We start from the raw sequence: 18817 nt of genomic DNA on the forward strand, positions 1-18817 counted from the left end.
CAGGCATCCCATCGTGGTTGGGCCATAGTGGAGATTAAGCAAGCTATTGCCCAGAGTTGCAGAGTGTGAACCCACGATTCGAGTAGGCAACGAGGCGAGAATTATCGAGTCCGTGGACATTTTGAGCTCAAGACACTGCCGCGTCGGGGATTGAACCCTGGTCCCGTGTCTGACCTCTGCATCAGGGACTGCCTCCTCTAACCGGTGAGCCACACTTCTCTAAAGTCACACTAAAGCCAAAAAACGGCCTCAGGAGCAAGGTCTGGTTTCCCTGCCTGGGCCAGCAGGTCGAGTCGATTATCCAGCGTTGCCCAGTTTGCCTTGCAACCAGCCTACCCAGTAGACCCGCACCTGTCATCACAGAAGCAGGTCCCATTGGCCCATGGGAAAGAGCCAGCGTCGACTTCGGCGGCCAACCAGGTGGGAAGTACATGCTAGTGGTGGTAGATGACTTCTTGCGTTATCCAGAAATTGAGATTGTCTCCTCTACAGCAGCCAGAGAAGTAATTTCCAAATTAGAAACATCATGGCAACCCACGGCCTAATGGGAGAGCTCCGCCATTCACCAGTGCTGGAGTTCTGGACTACCTGTCGTCCCATCGGATCAAGCACCGCTGGATAACCCCCAGTGGCCCCAGGCAAACAGGGAGGTAGGGCGCCTGATGCGGACAGTAAACAAGACGATCCAGATAGCTCTAGCTGATGGCCACCTCCTGGAACAAGCCATATACCAGTTTTTCCGAGAATATCGCCTCACACCCCACTGCACTACCGGCATCCCCCAGCTGCCTGTGTTTTGGTCGGGCAGTGACAGACACAATCCCACATCATCTGGTGTGGGCAGAATCTCCGAATCCTCCGAACCAGTCACTAGCAAGGCGGACGAAGACTAACCAAGAGGCATCCTGGAGGAGGCATGCAATGGAAAGCCCGATCACCGTCGGCGACTGAGTGCTGGTCCGAGACCGCCACCTGGGCGGAAAGTTCAGGATGCCATTCGAGCTAGACCCGTGGATTGTGACCAAAATCAAAGGCACGATGGTGAGGGCAGCACGGGGACGTTAACATGTCACCTGCAACCTATCCTTCTTCAGAAAAGTCCCAGCCGACGACACAGAGGAATTTCCACTACCTATCGAGTCTAGGATGGCTGAACTGGACGGTCCTCACAGACCCAAAAGAGGTGGCGACCGTCCCACTGCCCTATATGCGGAAGACGACCGAAGCCCCCCGTCCAGAAGAGAACGGTCAAAGCGGTTAGCCAGCACAAGAGACACAGGGGGCTGACAGACCGGAAGAGGCGTCTCCGAATCTCCCTACCAGGAACAGACAGGGTCGGTACAGCCTGCGACCCTACCCCAGGCCAGTCTCAGAAGTAGCAAGACTTTGTGGCCTGCTGTCCCCCCTCCTGGGAAGAAGACAGGGGGACACCAGCCAACCAAGTAAGACTGTTCCATAAGTACACTGGTTGGCAGAGACTGATGTTGTTTATTGTTGTTTAACTTTCTATGTCCTGTAATGGTTTTGTTCTTTGGGTAAAGGAGTAATGTAATGTTGTCCCCAGTGGGCTGGCCCACAATACCTCTAATGCAAGGGGTGTTACCCTGGTGGACCCTGTTACGTGCTGATATTAGGCTAGCCCAGCGTATGCTCAGCCAGCACGCATGTGTGTGAATAAGCGAATAAGTGGAAATGAATGGGTGAGTACAAGTGAGACTGAATGGGAGTGAGTGAGTGTAAGATTGAGGGCATTTGATTATGATCCAAAGCCTGTGAGGGTGAATAAAGTGTAAGAATAAGTAAGGGCGAGTTAGAATGAGTACGGAGAGAAAGAGTGAGTGTAAGTGAGCGCAAGTGAGTAAGAATGAGTGAGAGTAGAGCATGAGAAAATGAGTAACATTGAGTGAGTGAGAATGACTGTGATTGAGTAAATGTAGGTGATGTGTAAGTTAGAATGTGATGTTATGCTTGTAACATATGGGGCACCTATGACAATATGCTTAGAGGTGGGCGAGCCAACAAGTTTACAGGGAGAGCCGAGCCAGACCCAAGCCAAGGGTCTGGCTCGGCTCTTAGAGCCCGTTTACGAGCCAAGCCCTGGAAATGTTTGCTATGTAAATCATACAACAAACATCACATAAAATATGATAAAGTCTCTTCAGAATTCAGAAAAATAAAAAATTTTAACACGTGGAAGTGTTGATATTTATACAGCACTTTCTATCACTGCACTGAGAAATGCTTATTTAAACATGAACCATTTGTGAACTAAGAGACAAGAGAGTTGTCATGAATACCCTGTACATGGCCACAGAGAAACATTATAGACTGTTAAAATCAAACACAATGAGTTCTATCAAGGTTTTCTAATTTCATTTTGTGCAAGCCAGTAAATGGGTAGCTATTTGTCTTACATTATGTTACGGCTTTGTTTTTAACTTTTTGTGAATTTTTCTGTAGTTTTTATATAGAGTGAACTTGATCAGAAGGTACTGAAGCACATTACACGAGCACCAGTTATATTAAACAAGATGAAGTTCATTGTTTGTAGGCAAGGAGAGATTAAGTGATTTGCCCACAATCACAGGATGTTGAGCCGATGTCAAGACTTGAACCTGTTTTACCAGTTCCAAAGTTGGCAACTTTGGCGTAACGCCACATCCTGTGTAGAGGGAGGGTAGCAGACAGAAGCAACATGAAAGGTCTGCTCATTATGGGCTCGAGGCTCCAACTAGACCTTGCGCTGAGCCAGGCTTCAGTCTTGAGCCTTGCTCGAGCTTTCAGTGGCTTGTCCACCTCTTAAAATTCTGGCCCTGGCACACTGGAGTTAATGTTAGACACATGGGACATTTGACACATGGGACATGGTAAATTGTGGAAAGAAATTAGATCTATTCCTGAGGAACATCATGCTTCATTGGCTTGCCACACTATTGGCTTTAATACTGCAATTTCAGAGCCTATGACTCTAGCAAATGTATATGAAACTTGTGCTTTATAATATGCTGACTCCATTTTTTCAAGAAATTCTTGAGGGGCTTCTGCACCTCCCCCCCCCTCCCGCCCCCCCCCACCCTTCTCGGAAGAAGTCAGGCTAACTCACTTCACTTGGTAGCATGGTATTTGTGAAAGATATTATGCACCACCACTTTCAAAGATTGCCAGCTGCCACTGCTGTGACTTCTTGGAAACTTTCTCTACAGTGGTGGCTCGGTTCTGATCAAGATTTGGCCTCCATTTCTTCTCATTATTGACAATAGATGTCAGCTACAAGGGTTACAGTTCCACTCTGAACTCAGATTTCAATCTATGGCTACCTCATGAATCCAAATGTCTTCCATTTTTACAGACCTGAAAGTAATTTGGAAGGGGATGTAGTCTTTTGCTATTCAGCTTCAAGGAAAAGCATTTCTGGTACAGATAGACAACAACATCACAAAATCTTATCTCAACAGGTCTGGGGTCAACTGAAGTCCCTCCTTGACTTTCTGTGCAAACGTTCTCTTTGTGTTTAGTCGCACCTTCATTTTCTCCAGGCCTCTTACCTCCAGGGGCGGGTAATGTAGCAGCCGGCACCATGAATAGGGTCTCTCTGTCTTTAATGGACTTCTCCCACAGCTTGGAGGTGCTTCAGGAGATCAAGAGACATTTGAGAACTTCTTGGATGGACATGTATGCCTCTAAACAGAATACTCTGCTGCCTTCATTTTGTATGAAGGGGAATGTGCTGGAGGGTTTTGGAGAGTGACTGTTCCCTTTTTTCTCTGTTTGCTGGAATTGCTGCTTGCATTTTTACCATTACCTCTTCTGCTCAAGGTTATACACAAAATCAAGGGAGGGGTTCTCGGTAATCCAGGTGGCCCTCTTCTGGCCTCACAGCTCCCGGTTCCCTTCTTCAGCTTGTGGCATTTAAAACTAAGCGGCCTCTTCTCATGAACCAGCTTCCGCTCCCGTGGCCAGTTCTACTCCTCCCTGACCCCCCCCAGTCGGATGTCCCATTTCCATTTGATTGCCTGGATGCTGAACAGCTAGATCTTTTGAGGATATGTATGAATAAAGAAGTGTCACTTGCCTTTCCGCTTTCTAGGCATCTGTCAGTATTTCGTGTGAAATCACTACATTGACGATCTTTCTGGTGTGACGCTTGCAATATATCTCCACTGCATTGTGAACCTTTGAAAATGTGGGACTTTTTGAAAGTTGCATTTGTGTTGTAGTTGGCTACTACTTCTCTGCTTGTCCAACTGTCATCCATCTGTGTATTTAGAAACCCTTGGGGAACTTTCTCTTCTATTGAATGATATGCACCTCAGCTTTTGAGTTTGTTTGATTTGGCAAGTCCGAGGCTTCAGCCTGTGATTTCTTCAGATATTCACTTGGTCGTATAAGCCCTGACACCTGCTCCATTTGGATCATGCGAGGATGTCCCGTAAAGATTTTGACCTGAAAAGTTTTGTTTTTTGCCAAACAAAATTGAGACTTTTATTGAAATTTCTCCCTGATATGTTGGTGTTGAGATGCTCTCTTTCTTGTAGACCTAGAGTTTTGTCCCATTTTCATGATTCTGAGGACATTGTGTTGCCTATGTCGGGTCCTGAGCTACTGAGCAATCAGTCAATATTTCCATTTTGAATGAAACTCGAGCTGTTGAGATGTATTTGGTTTGAACTATATAATTTTGTAAAATATCTACTCCTTTTGTTTCTAACTGTTTAGGAGTTAAGTCTACTGTTCAGACTTTTAGCGTTTTGATCTTCCCTACCATTGCCTCACTGTAGTATAGTTTGAGGATTTCCCTTTCCTTTTCTAATGAGGGGTGATCTACAAGTAGAACTGGGATATACAGCTTTCGAGTTAGCAGCTCTGGCGGCTGCGCCACATACTCTCCACTTCTGTGTTATCTGTCAGGGAGCTCTTTCCTTCTCCCAGACGATGATTAATGAAAACAGTTCTTTATTCATTACATAGGCAAAACCAATGCATTACCAATGCTTGTACATTTCTCCTTTCAGTAAATTAACTGAGCAGTTCACAAATTTCTATCCCTTCTCCCTAATTCTCTAATTATTTCTCTCTCCCAATTTTGCTGCTAACTGCAAATTTTCAGCGCTATGATTTGCAAAACAGCTGTCAGCCTGAGCGGAGGCAACAGTCAACATGCCGAACACACTCACATCTCATGTAAATGCAGGCATCCTTTTTTGCACCTATTCCACCCCACTTTTTACAGCCCTTACTGCTAATAAAAGATGCACATTCCCGTCTCCACTGCCGTGTGTGGCAAAAATAAACAACACACTGACACACGTGTGCGCACAAACACATAGGCAAACTTGTCGACACAGAGATGTCTGTAGGGACACTTTTTACAGACCTGTCAGGGAGGTATTCTGAAATCCTTGCACCCGTGGACAGCTGGCTGCCGGGTAAGTGTATCTAAATTGCCTTTATCCTTCTTTTAAAAAGCACATTTTGTCTCCCGGCCATCTTTTCCTTGGCTTAACTTAAAACACAAGTATTTTTTAACCTGTGGTGACATAGAACTGTGATCATTTCACAGAATATCACAATAAACCGAGAAAGGAGGGCCATAGGGAAACAAAGTTTAAAGACCTGCTACTGGTTCACTTCCCCAACTACACAATATGAACAACACAAAGAACCCAGGAAGTATATAAGCCGATTATTGTGGCCTAACTGACGGTGACAGTAGCACTCACTGACATAGTGCAATCATTGTCAGTTAGGCCAGAATAATCGGCTTATAGACTTCCTGGGTTCTTTGTGTTGTTCACATCATTTCACAGAAGACTGCTTGGACAGGGGATGTAGTTACCAATTGCTTCTTTGTATGTGTTTTCCTATTTTAAAAATGTTTTGTTTTGGTTCAGCATAATGTTGCATTCGGGTGGGAGCAGAAACCTTGAGAGATTCCATAGAAACATCAGTGAGCTGAGCTGGCACAAAGTAAAGGAAGGGGGAGGGGGCCAGGGCAGTAGCGGTCGGTGGTGGGAGTGCTGCCGGGCGGTGATGTGGGGCGGGGGAGTGGGGGGGGGGGGACAGGGTGGGGGTAGTAAACTATGGGATACGGCCAAATACATGTAAGTAAACCTAAAAATAAATAAATGGAATTGCGCGCACTGCATCGCCAAATGCGAAGTAATTGGTGAATATGATGAGGCTGTTAAAAGGTTAGCAAGGCATTTCTGCAAACCACCTAACCTAGTGGTTAGGAAACACACATTTCTTCTCAAAGGTGCTATCTTCCACAGAGTCAGTGGATATGTAGGTTGCTTTGCTATGTGTGTTAGCTGCAGGAAGTGATTTTGAAGTTTTTACTGACCAGATTATAAGGGATCTGATGGCTATGAGATGTTTTAATAAAAAATCAGATGAGGCTACTCGCTTCCTTCCCTTCTCTTGAGGAAGCTGGGGATATTGCCAATTGTATTCAAGCCTCTAAACTATTGGTTAAGAAACATAATACAACACTAATGACAACATCCTGGTGGCTATGGAAAACAACACCACTCTAAACAAGCCCTTGCCTGTGCAGAAAAAAAGTATAATGGTGGAAATAATCTTTATCGTTGTGGTTTGAAATTCCATATTGCTTCATACAAACAATGTCCTGCTCTTGGAAAAAACTGTAACAAATGTTGATCATTTTGCAAGAATATGTTGTGCAAATACCAGAAGAAATACTGTGAATGTGTTATTGGATGAAACCGATCAAAAGTTGACGCACAGTATGGATTGCTTACTTTTGTATGTCAGAGTTCATGAAGATGATTTTCCTTAGTCCAAGGATCCCATTGAGAATTTTCTTTTAGGTGATGTACCATTGCCATACTTGGCTGCTAAGGCACCTGATGAGCTTCCATTGACTTTCCATTGAAATCAATGGAAAGTCCATGACGAGTTACCCTTGTCATTAGCGCTGAAGTGGTTAACAGATACTGGATCTAAGATCACCATTATTTCAAAGGACACCTTTGTAAACAAATTTGCTGTTATGAATTGGCCCCCCTTCAAAATATATCTCCTAATGGGTATAATGGTGAAAGAAGGTAAACGTAAAGTGTATGCTTCTCAGAAGGGTCCTGACATTCTTGGTTGACCTCATTATTGATGTCTGGGAATCGTTCTGAAGCCTGGATGTGCTCAACAAGTTTTATGTGTTGAAGAAGGTCCTGTTGACCGTATTGTTAATGATTTCAATGTAGTGTTAAAGACACATGTTTTTGTTAATGAAGATACACTTGGGATGATGGTTGGATTTGAGCATGTGATCAAACTTAAGAAAGGTTGCATGCCTGTCAAATGGGAAACAACCATTACAACGCAACTTTTACAACGCACTACCATTACAACGAAACTTTTACAACGCAAAAACCATTACAACGCATGTATTTACAACGCATGTTTTTACAACGCAGGTACCTTTACAACGCATACCATTACAACGTAAGTATTGGTAAGTATATAATTATATTTTAAATTTTATATGTTTGGGTTTTTTAAGGGGTATTTTTAGGGTTTAGGGTCAGTTTTCAGTTTTTGGGTAAAGGGGCATTTTTAGGGTTCAGGGTCAGTTTTCAGTTTTTGGGTAAAGGGGTATTTATAGGGTTCAGGGTCAGTTTTCAGTTTTTGGGTAAAGGGGTATTTTTAGGGTTCAGGGTCAGTTTTCAGTTTTTGGGTAAAGGGGTATTTTTAGGGTTCAGGGTCAGTTTTCAGTTTTTGGGTAAAGGGGTATTTTTAGGGTTCAGGGTCAGTTTTGGGTTTTTGGGTAAAGGGGTATTTTTAGGGTTTAGGGTCAGTTTTCAGTTTTTGGGTAAAGGGGTATTTATAGGGTTCAGGGTCAGTTTTCAGTTTTTGTGTAAATGGGATATTTTTAGGGTTCAGGGTCAGTTTTTAGTTTTTGGGTAAAGGGGTATTTTTAGGGTTCAGGGTCAGTTTTCAGTTTTTGGGTAAAGGGGTATTTTTAGGGTTCAGGGTCAGTTTTTGGGTAAAGGGGTATTTTTAGGGGTCAGGGTCAGTTTTTGGTTTTTGGGTAAAGGGGTATTTTTAGGGTTCAGGGTCAGTTTTGGGTTTTTGGGGTACAGGGGTATTTTTAGGGTTCAGGGTCAGTTTTGGGTTTTTGGGTAAAGGGGTATTTTTAGGGTTCAGGGTCAGTTTTGGGTTTTTGGGGTACAGGGGTATTTTTAGGGTTCAGGGTCAGTTTGGGGTTTTTGGGGTACAGGGGTATTTTTAGGGTTCAGGGTCAGTTTTGGGTTTTTGAGGTACAGGGGTATAAGGTAAAAATAAAATAAAATTAAATTAAATTATTTTCAATTATTATAAATTAAAAAAATATATATATACTTACCAATACTTACGTTGTAATGGTATGCGTTGTAAAGGTACCTGCGTTGTAAAAACATGCGTTGTAAATACATGCGTTGTAAAGGTTTTTGCGTTGTAAAAAATTCGTTGTAATGGCATGCGTTGTAAAAGTATGAGTTGTAACGTCATACATCCCTGTCAAACACACATTAAGGTGTGTTCCTTTACGTATCAGAGATGGACTGGAGAAACATCTAGCAGGGCATTTTATTTCTAAACTTGACATGTGATCAGCATTTTGCCAAGTTTTTTTGGTCAAAGAGTCTAGACACCTTAATATTTTTGTCAATCCCTGTGGGGTTTTTCAATTCTGTAGAATGCCTTTTAGCTTAGCATCTGCCGCTGCCATTTTCCAACGGGTTATGTGTGTTGTTTTGCAAGGCCTGGATGGTGTACCAGTTTTTCAAGAAGACTTTTTTGTTTTTTAATAAAGATTACAATGAACATGTGGTGAGATAGAATGCTTCACTGTGTGCCCTGAGAGAGATGAGTTTAGACTAAGGAAAGATAAATAAAAATGTTGTGAACAAGAAATGGTGTGTCTTGGTCATGCAATTTGTGGGTGGGGCTTTGGTCCATGTCTAGGTTTACTCACAGCAATTGAGCATGTAACTAACACAGGCAGCCAAAGAATAACTTCAAGCCATTTTGGGTATGTGTGAATTTTAAATCAATTACATTCAAAAGTTTATGAGCAATGGAGATCCCCTTCATTCTTTGTTGAAGAAAAATGCAAAACTTGTTTGCGGTCATGCTCAGGATTCAGGATTCCAAGAGATAAAAAGGGAGTTTCCAATGCTCCACGGCTCAGTCCCTATCAAACTGGAAAACCTCTGTCAATTACTGTTGATGCTAGCATTGTGGGACTAGAGCTGTTTTGTCTCAAGGAGAGGGTGCACCTGAATGTGTCATCTCTTATGCCTTATGCACTTTGAGACCTCAGGATCGCCTTTATTCGCTGATTGAGTGAGAAATGCTCGCTTGTTCTCGGGCGGTCAAGTGTTTCAAGGCCTATGTATGGGGAACAAATGTTTTGTTATGCATGGATCTTAAACATTAAGGGCCAGACTTACTAAGTTTTCATGCAGTGCAATGCAGCAGCCATATATGTTTCGCTATGCTGCATGAGAAGGAGAGAGCAGGAGAGTGCCAAATTTCTTGAAATATGACAAACTCCTCCCCTTTGTTTCCTCTCCTCCAAGCCTTACATGAAGGAAGAACCTCCATGCAAACCCTTGAGGAGAGGAAACTTGTAATATGCTTGGCGGGACCGTGGCGGTCCCACCAAGCATATTGCAGCCTCTGACCGCTGCTCCAATGCCAGGTAATGGTGGTTCCCTGGAGGAGCGGGCAGTCCAAGGGCGGTCGGACCAGCCACCTCGTAATGAGGTGGCGGTGGCTGGATCCGCCACTGCCGCACCACCACAAGTCTGGTGCGAGACTCGTAATTGGGATGTATGACGTTTCAACACATGCTTTTACAACGCATGCCGTTACGACGCAGGTTTTACAACGCAAGTCGTTACAACGACTTGCGTTGGGGGGCGCTGGATAGTGAATAGTTTAATTTACTATTCCAACTCCAGTCCCCGTGGATAGTAGGGAAGGTGTTGGATATTAATTAAACTATTCCCTATCCTAGAGCGCCCCCCAGAGCAATGCGTTGTAATAACTTGCGTTGTAAAAGTTGCGTCGTAATGGTAGTGCGTTGTAAAAGTTGCATTGTTAAGGATGTTCCCCCGTAATTGGGCCCTAAGTGGTTAGAGGTGAAATTTGTGCATGAACTAGCACCAAGACTGATTTGTTTGCCTGAGAAGAGTCCCCTTCAGAATTTGTATCAGATAATCCTGTGCAGTTTCTTTCTTCTGAGGTGAGTGAATGTTTGTGGGGAACACATATTAAGCACAAAAGGTGTAGATTGTATAATACTCAAAGCAATGATCAGATTGAGAGAGCAAATAGGTTGTTATCTGAATGCATTAGTGGTGTTGTCATTGAGGTTATAGACGTTTGGTATGTTGTTCGGGCAATGTTATGGTCATACTGCAATACCCCACATAGTGTTTAAGGAGTTTCTCCATTTGTGGCTTTGAGAGGAAGAACTGCACATGATCTTCTCAAGCCTTGGTGCTTGAGCACATTATCCAACATGAATAGCAAAGTTGATTGTGATATAAAGAAAATTTGATCCAATATTCATGAGTCAGAAGAAAAGAAAGGAAAGGTTTGATGTGATTAAAAGGTCTAAGCCTCAGTTAATGGAAAAAGGGAATTGGGTTTGTGTGAGGTTGCTAGGTTCTCAATTGATGAAGAGCTATGTGAAATTTGGTCATCTTTGCCAGGTTGAGGAAGTAAGTGAGGATGGTGGTGCTGTGAAATTGACAAATGGTCAATGGTGGAATGACGCACATGTGGTGAAGATGCAGAAAGTTTTGTAATGTGATCAAGACATTGGTTTACCCAGGTATGATCAAAGAGTTGAACAGTGATTGATCAACAACAAAAGTGATCATGATAATGTCAAATCATTGACAAATTCACATAATCTATGCAGTGGCGTAGCTAGCCCTTTGGCCGCCTGTGGTGGTCCCTGCGTTTGGAGAGCGGGAGGGAGGGGGGTGCTAGTGAGAGTTTTCCCTGTGGCGAACACATTGAGGAGTGGGGGGGTTGCTATTGCCTCTCCGAGACTGCAGGTAAGAGCGGGGGGAGGCCGCCAACCCCAAAAGTCATGCCATCTGGGGTGCACCCCTTCCACCTAGCTACGCCACTGAATCTATATGTTAAATGTTTATGTACATTTCTGGGGAGATTTAAGGATTTTGTTGTTGGGCAATTTGTCTCCACATTGTGATGGAAGTGCCAGTCCTAATTGTTATTGTAAAACTAATTTGAATGTATTTGACATTTATGCATATATTTAAACTGAGCTTCTTTTATTTAAAGTGCTTTTCTGTTTTTTTTAGTTGGCAAAGGGGGATGTGTGTTATGTCCGTGCCTAGGGCTCTTGCCTACTGGTCTGAGTTGGAAGGTGCAGTGCTGTAGACAGTATGCAGGCCAAGGGTGTGTGAGGTAATGCATAAACCAGCCACTGGTACGTGTAGTCGAATTTTCTTTTTATTTATAGTTGCTTCTTTTCCACAGAAGGGCTTTGAAAGGGATCCTAACCATGCATGGTGACAATAAGTGAGGATCGTCAGCCGAAGATATACCTATGGCTCAAGTGACCTCTTCTTAGCAATGGAAGTCTCTGACACCTCAAGTTACATTCTAGCAGGTTGTGAGAAGGGGGTGCGTCAGCTCCTCTTCCCTGACTGGGATTCTCATGGGATGTGCCTGGTCCTTGTTCCTTACTCAAAGCGTAATGACGCGAGTGATGGCATCAAGTATCCAGTAGATGCCACCGCTCAGACCAGTAGGAACATGATGTGACACACCCACAGCGGATTAACTTTTAACGTGTGCTATTTTATGCCGCATGAGGTAATACTATTAAATTAGCAGCACCTTTGCACGGGGTGAAAGCTGTCTCCCTCACTCATTTCGATTTTAAAGTCTGGAAGTAATCAGCTTGTGTGGAGTCTGTTTAGTGTCTTGGCTCAAACTCTCTTTTTGGAGCCAGTTGGAACAAGTTCAGAGATATATCTGAAACAACTTCCTACCCGTGAACTTTAAGAACCATTAACTAACAGGGCTGGTATGTGTGAGACCAGACTCAGCCAGGAGGCCTTAACTTCCCCGTCAAAGCTCGGCTGTCACTCCACAAAGAGAGCAACTGGAAATATTTCTTTTTTAGTTTTCGGCGTCTTAAATAGGTACCAGAGAACATCCATAAATTCTCTGGGATGAAAAATGCTTTGAACGGATTCTGCGGTTCCCAAGTTTACATCCGGAACCGGCCCTGCTGTAATTCTGCTGCTTCAGAGCTGCTGAACTATGAAATTAAGTTTGAGCGCGAGCCTGGCTTTAGATTAAGCGCCATATTTCCTTGTCCCCGTTAATCATTTCCTGCTTGACTAATGTATGTGTTGGCTCACATTTTAAAGGGCAGCGCGCGCCGTGTCTGTAAATTGGATTTATAGATCCATATGGATGCGGTCACTGAGGCTGCCTGAAATGTCTGAGATATGGAGGTGGCCCGTGCATGTGTGAAGCAATATTTCAAGTGTTATGAAAAGGATATAGATTTGCTGAATGCCACATTTCCTCCACTTTCAAAACTGGTCAAATGCTCGTTTTGAAGTTGCTGTGATCCGCAAATTCAACATTTCCACGAAGCAAGCATCGTTTTTAGGTTGGGCCTTTCCCCAAGACCGTTTGATTGTACTAGAATTACACGTTTAATAGACATGCTCACAGGAACTCTTATCCAGCCCTCTACATCCTTTGGTCTGTTATTTTGTCACTCATATTTTGCTTCCGCCCATTCAACAATGGGGCAGCATGTGGCACCCTACTTCAGCTGTTGCTTAGCTTCACTGTGATGGTATTCTACCCTTTCACAAGGAGCACATCCACACACAAAGTAGATCCCTTCATTGCCAGGGACTATATGGCAATGTTTATGCTATGATATTAAAGCATATTTTTGCCAATATGTTTTTAAACTTATTCCGGCCTAGTTGACTCGTGACGAGTAAATCTGTGATTATTTTCGGGGCGGAAAGCTATCTATAACGCATCTGTGAATACCCACAAGCTAGCAAGTTTGTGAGCTGTCACCTTTTCCAAGTTTCCCCACTTTGGCATCTTCACAACCTCACACACAGTGTAATTTTATGTGCAAGTAAATGGCAACTTATGTGTGCTAGTGGCTTTGTAAACCATTTTCTGTAGGAGGACATTAACTCTGTAACTATGAAAATAACTCATTCAAAATGAGGTTTTATTCACCATAATCTTTGCTTCAGTTGAACCGTGTACAGTTTAAACAAGCATTGGCAAAGCCAACAGGTCTTGTTTTTGTGGAACATTAATAACGTATATCAATCAATCAATCTATTTGTAAAGCGCGCTACTTACCCGTGAGGGTTTTAAGGCGCTGAGGGGGGGGGATGTTGCTACTGTTCGAATAGCCAGGTCTTGAGGAGTCTCCTGAAGATCAGTAGGTCCTGCGTCCGCCGTAGGTAGACGGTGTTCCATGTCTTGGTGGCGAGGTGGGAGAAGGATCTGCCACCGGTGGTTGCTCTTTGGATGTGGAGGACAGTGGCGAGGGCGTGGTCGGCGGAGCGGAGCTGGTGGGTGGGGGTGTAGAAGCTGAGGCGGCAGTTGAGGTACGTTGGTCCAGTGTTGTGGAGTGCTTTGTGTGCGTGGGTGAAGCATGAAGATTATCCTCTTGTTGACGGGGAGCCAGTATAGGTCTTTCAGGTGGGGTGTGATGTGGCTGCGGCGCGGGATGTCGAGGATCAGATGTGCGGATGCGTTCTGGATGCGTTTCTACATGTGTAGAAGCAGTCATTTCGAGCCTGTTTTCATTTATGAAGAAAGTCACATATATTGAAGTAGGCAAGGTAAATATTTGGTGAAATGGTGGCAATACATTTGGAGGGTATTTGTTTTGTATTGGCTCTTGATTTAGGAGCAGTGGTGTGTGATAAAAGGTAAAGGTGGTCTATTCCGCTACAATAAAATGTTAACTTTTTGCAGTGTTGGGGTCTGACCCAAATCACTTTTAGTAGTTGTGTTTCAAATAAAGTCTATTCTTTTGATCCTTGAAAACTTGAAATATGCTTCAAACAATTAATACTTTAGTTTGCATTTGGAGTCAGATGCATAAAAAGTTCAGATAAAAATGTACAGACATGTCAATAACTTAATCTTAAAAGAGAAATATTAATCAGTGTTGGAAAAAACATGTATATATATCATCTTGATAATTCAACTGTATCTTAATATATTTTTTTAATTATTCATATTGTGCATATTATAAGTGGTTAAACATGCTTATTATGGATGCCAGTGCACACCTTGCATATATAGTAAGAAATCTGTCTTAACAATAGTTGAGTGTGCAGAGTGCTCCTGATTGCAGGTGTACTACATTGTCAAAGCAGAACAGCTCCTTGTCAGGGGCAGTGTTTCCTTTCTGCACCAGTGTCGTCCACAACAGGGACCCCCAAGTCATGATTCCGGTCAACTAAATTATAGCGTTCATTCAACCTTCTCCAGAAGCAGGTCACTCATATGAACAAAATCATATGCTTCAAAAAGACTTTTCATAATTCCTTCAGAAATGGTGACACCAAATATTGACTGTTATATCCCAATAAATTCCGGACCCTGGGGCCCTCCATCAGGGGATACATTCTGAAACAAATCCATAAAATGAATTCAATTAAACCATCACTAGTACAAACCAAAAAAATCCTATAAAGCAAACATTATACAACATTATGCAAATCTGTGCAAATTCATTAAGTTCTCATGATAATACAACTGAGGTTTAGATTAGGGATTTAACTGCATGTTTATGTACCTTAATTAACCCGTAATTAACTGTCTGAGCCCTTTGAGGACACTCATTTGTCAGCATAAACATTCATTGATTGACATGGTTAACGGTGAACCGAGATGTTCTGTTGTGTTTATGCTTACAATGCTGTGGCAACCGTTAAAAACGGACAGAAATGAATTAATAACATAATCTGTGCTAATCTGTGCTAATCCTCAATAGACTGAAACAAAATCCTTTGAGCTAAAAAAATGCTACAGCAACGGAGTCAATAAAAAAATTATTATATTATGGTGCTCAATCAAATCTGTCTTGTATAATTGATTAGATTTGTCTCCTCACCTATGCCACCTAGACGTGCCAAAAATACTTCTCTTATACCCATCAAATTGAAAATTCCGGTGTATATGTGAATAAATCTCTGAACAAGAACAGGTAAACACGATATATTCAATTAGACTACAGGCATCGGAGCGTCTTTTGATAATACAGTGTCATCCATGCGGTCTCAAATGCGTAAATACAACGTATGGTAAATACATGCCCTACAAATAAAATATTCACAAATCATATCAGAAAAGTCAGAAAAATCCTGCGATATATCCTGCCAGGACATAAGTACTACGATGAAATTTAAAGTACCGAAGTATCACTTACCCTCGGGACCGGCAAACAATCTCATGTGTCGCTGTTCAGCGTCTATGGTAGCAACCGTTTAGATTGCTTTATTTGGGACCATCAAAAGAGGACTGTCGTTGTTAATCGCCACCCAAATGTGGAGTAAATACTAGGTGTAAAGAAGTGGCGTACAATTTAAATGAAGAAACCTAATAAAGCCCATAATCCAATTTTGCAGTGCTTGTTTTAATAAAACCAAGCAAAAATAACAAGAATGCACAAAACAGCTACCATATTGAAATGGATAACCTCGAGATAAATAATATTTATAAATAATAAAGAATAAGTGTTTAGTGGGTGTAAACATAAAATTAGTGCAAAAACCCAACATAAACGAACTATATAATGCTAATGCGCCTGTTGTGATAAAAATATGCAAAAAGGATGCAAGCACTGTTGCCATATTGAAATGGATGACACTGAGTGAAAAAACAATCAGGAGTAATAAAAATGAATGTGTGTTCCTGAATCTCTGCATGTATCTTTTGTACTTGCTTTAAAGTTTTAGTGTCTGTAAGTCACAAGAAACTAGTGTGGTTACTAATAACTGTTGTGGCTACGCAGTTGGAACCTCCAAGAGAGGACTAACCGTTTGTGATGCCCACTAAGTGTGGCAGTGTGCTATCTACCTAGTGTAAGGATCATGCTAACATCTACAACATAGTTTAAACTTTAATGACTACTAATGACAGGTAACTGTGGTAGCTCTTAATAACTATTACGGTTACTGAATAAAACCTTTTCTATTAAGATATTCAAAAGGGGACTGACCATTTGCATTGCCACCCAGGTGTGGCGATATGCATTGGGTGTCTTCCGAGCGTAAAAATCACACTAACAAATAAAACCAAGTGTGTAAGAAAAGTTAATTTTTAAAAAAAAAAACATGGCAACACACTTGAAGGCAAGCAATATTGCAAGTGATCACTATCTTTAAGTGGATACTGTCAAGAGATTTACATATACTAGTATGTAACAAATGGAATGTAACATATGAACTCACTGAATAATGGATGGTGTGCTGGTTAATGTCCAACTATATTTATCACCGTCTTCAGGTGGATTCTAAAAAAATATGAAGGCCTTAGATGTTTTGATGTATCGAATATTATAACCTGCAGTATAATAATATATCCATTTCTATGACAGAATCATAAACACCATAAACATGACAATCACACACACAAAAAATATAAAAAACATATTAAAAAAATATGCATGCAATTTTAAAAAAAGTCTCTCAAATAGTCATCAAACTGTATATTCAACATCCAATGAAATGTCCAATACCCAATGAAAGTTATAAGAAACAACTGTACTCCAAACCATCATTCAATCCTTTAGGAGTCTGTTTATCAAGTCTCTTAATCCAGTAAATCTCTTTTCTCAATAGTTCTTTTCTGTTGTCAACCCAATCTCACATCATACCTGTTTCCAATACTGTGAATCTTAGTTGGCTAATGTTGTGACCATATGTGGTGAAGTGAACTGCAACATTCGGCTTCCCATTCTTAGTGCGAATGTTACTCTTGTGTTCTGTAATCATGATTCTAACCTTACACTCATTCATGCCAACATAAGCCGGTACATATGGGCATTTCAATGTGTAAATCAGGTTTTTGAAATCACAGGTTTCACTGGTGCTTAACTTGATTCTTGTTCCTTTGAACAGGACATATGAGTGAGCTCAGTGCCTTTCATGATGTTATTGCAGTTACTGTAATTTTAAAAGGGAATGGTACCTTTATGTTTAACATGCTCGTCTTGTTTATCTTTGGATTTGGAGTAGAATAGTGTAGTAAATGTCCTCTCTAATGTTCTTCACTAGATAGACTGTACTATGTCATCTGTGACATAATAGAATGCCTGGGTGACTCTCTGGCTCACAGTGTCTCTCTCTACCTGGCTGTGGCAGTTGGTTAACTCAGGCTGAGCTGCTAACAGCTAGCTCCTGGTGGGGGTCTTACTTCTGTAACTAATATATTGGAAGGAACTTACAATAAAGGAACTTAACACAATAGTGAACTCTACATCTTCCTTTACTACATTTTGGCGACGTTTTGAACTGGATTAACCTACGTGTGCAGTTAAGAATAAAGAATTAAGCAACTACAAAGAAAAGAACCCAAGACATCAAGAAGTGTGGAAAAATTCGCATTTTAACTAAAAGGTAATGCCCAACTGACCCCACTAGTGTCATGTTCCAACTGGACAGCCTGCACCCTGGGCGTTTTCCATCCATTACTGAGGAGTCTGTGGTCACCTGGAAGAAGTGAACTATCTCTCCAGCAACAAGCCTCTCATAGGCTCAACAGGTGTGTACACTTTGTGGTGTTCTCCTGTTTTTCTTTTCAAGCCCTATCTGCTAGAAAGTATTGTGACCATACCTCATGCTTTGCCTGCATCCTCAGTGAATTGCTGTTCTGCTTGTTTTGTAATTTGATTCTGGCAGCGTTTGACAGTGTTTTTCAACAGCGTCTGATCGTCCACTTCAACAGCGGTGTCTGTGTCAAGATTGGCGTTAACACGTGAAGTGTCAAAGAAGATCTGGACGTTTTCCCTAGTTGTTCGACGAGTGTCTTAATGTGTTGAACAACGTCTTTGGTAAACACTGGTAGTGACCGTTCACATCGTGAAATTTTACTATCCAAACCACAGAGCGTTTTAATTTGTAAGATTGTGACCAAGTCAGTACCATGACAGACCGTTGCACTATGTTTAGTTTTAAAATTCATCCACGCGCATCTTACCGGTCTCATGGTACCGCGCGGAGGCACGAAGAATCCACGATGACGTTATTCTTCTCCAGTTCACGGCTGTCTTGTGACGCATTTATGCAACAGCGCACCGTGAGCCACACGGCGCTGCGTCAGAAAGCGTGCCTCCATTTTGTGCCTGGATCCTGTTCATGTTATCTCTCTATTGACACATCTGATTGCTGGATAGGTTCATTGTTGGCAATCACGGCGATGAACTTTTCACTAGTGCGACGCAGTCCGTCACCTGGCCCGCGTCCATGGTCTGTGTCACGGCGAGAGGAGTAATGGAATTCTAGACTCTCCTTATGGTCTGTGTCACAGAGAAAGGAGCAATGAAATTCTGGACTGTCCTTATGCTCGATGTCATGGAGAGAGGTACAATGGAATTCGGGACTCTCCTTATAGACTGGATGACATTTTACTTTTGTGGCAGAATTCAACGGCGACTGCATGATGCTGTGTACACTGACCCCGGGTGAGAAACCGCTCACCGGAGCTCAAGTCTTGTGTTTATTTATTCATTTACTTTTAAAGTGCTTGGCTTCTA

The sequence above is a fragment of the Lissotriton helveticus genome, chromosome 1_1 (genome assembly GCF_964261635.1).
Source record: "Lissotriton helveticus chromosome 1_1, aLisHel1.1, whole genome shotgun sequence".
NCBI lineage: Eukaryota > Metazoa > Chordata > Amphibia > Caudata > Salamandridae > Lissotriton > Lissotriton helveticus.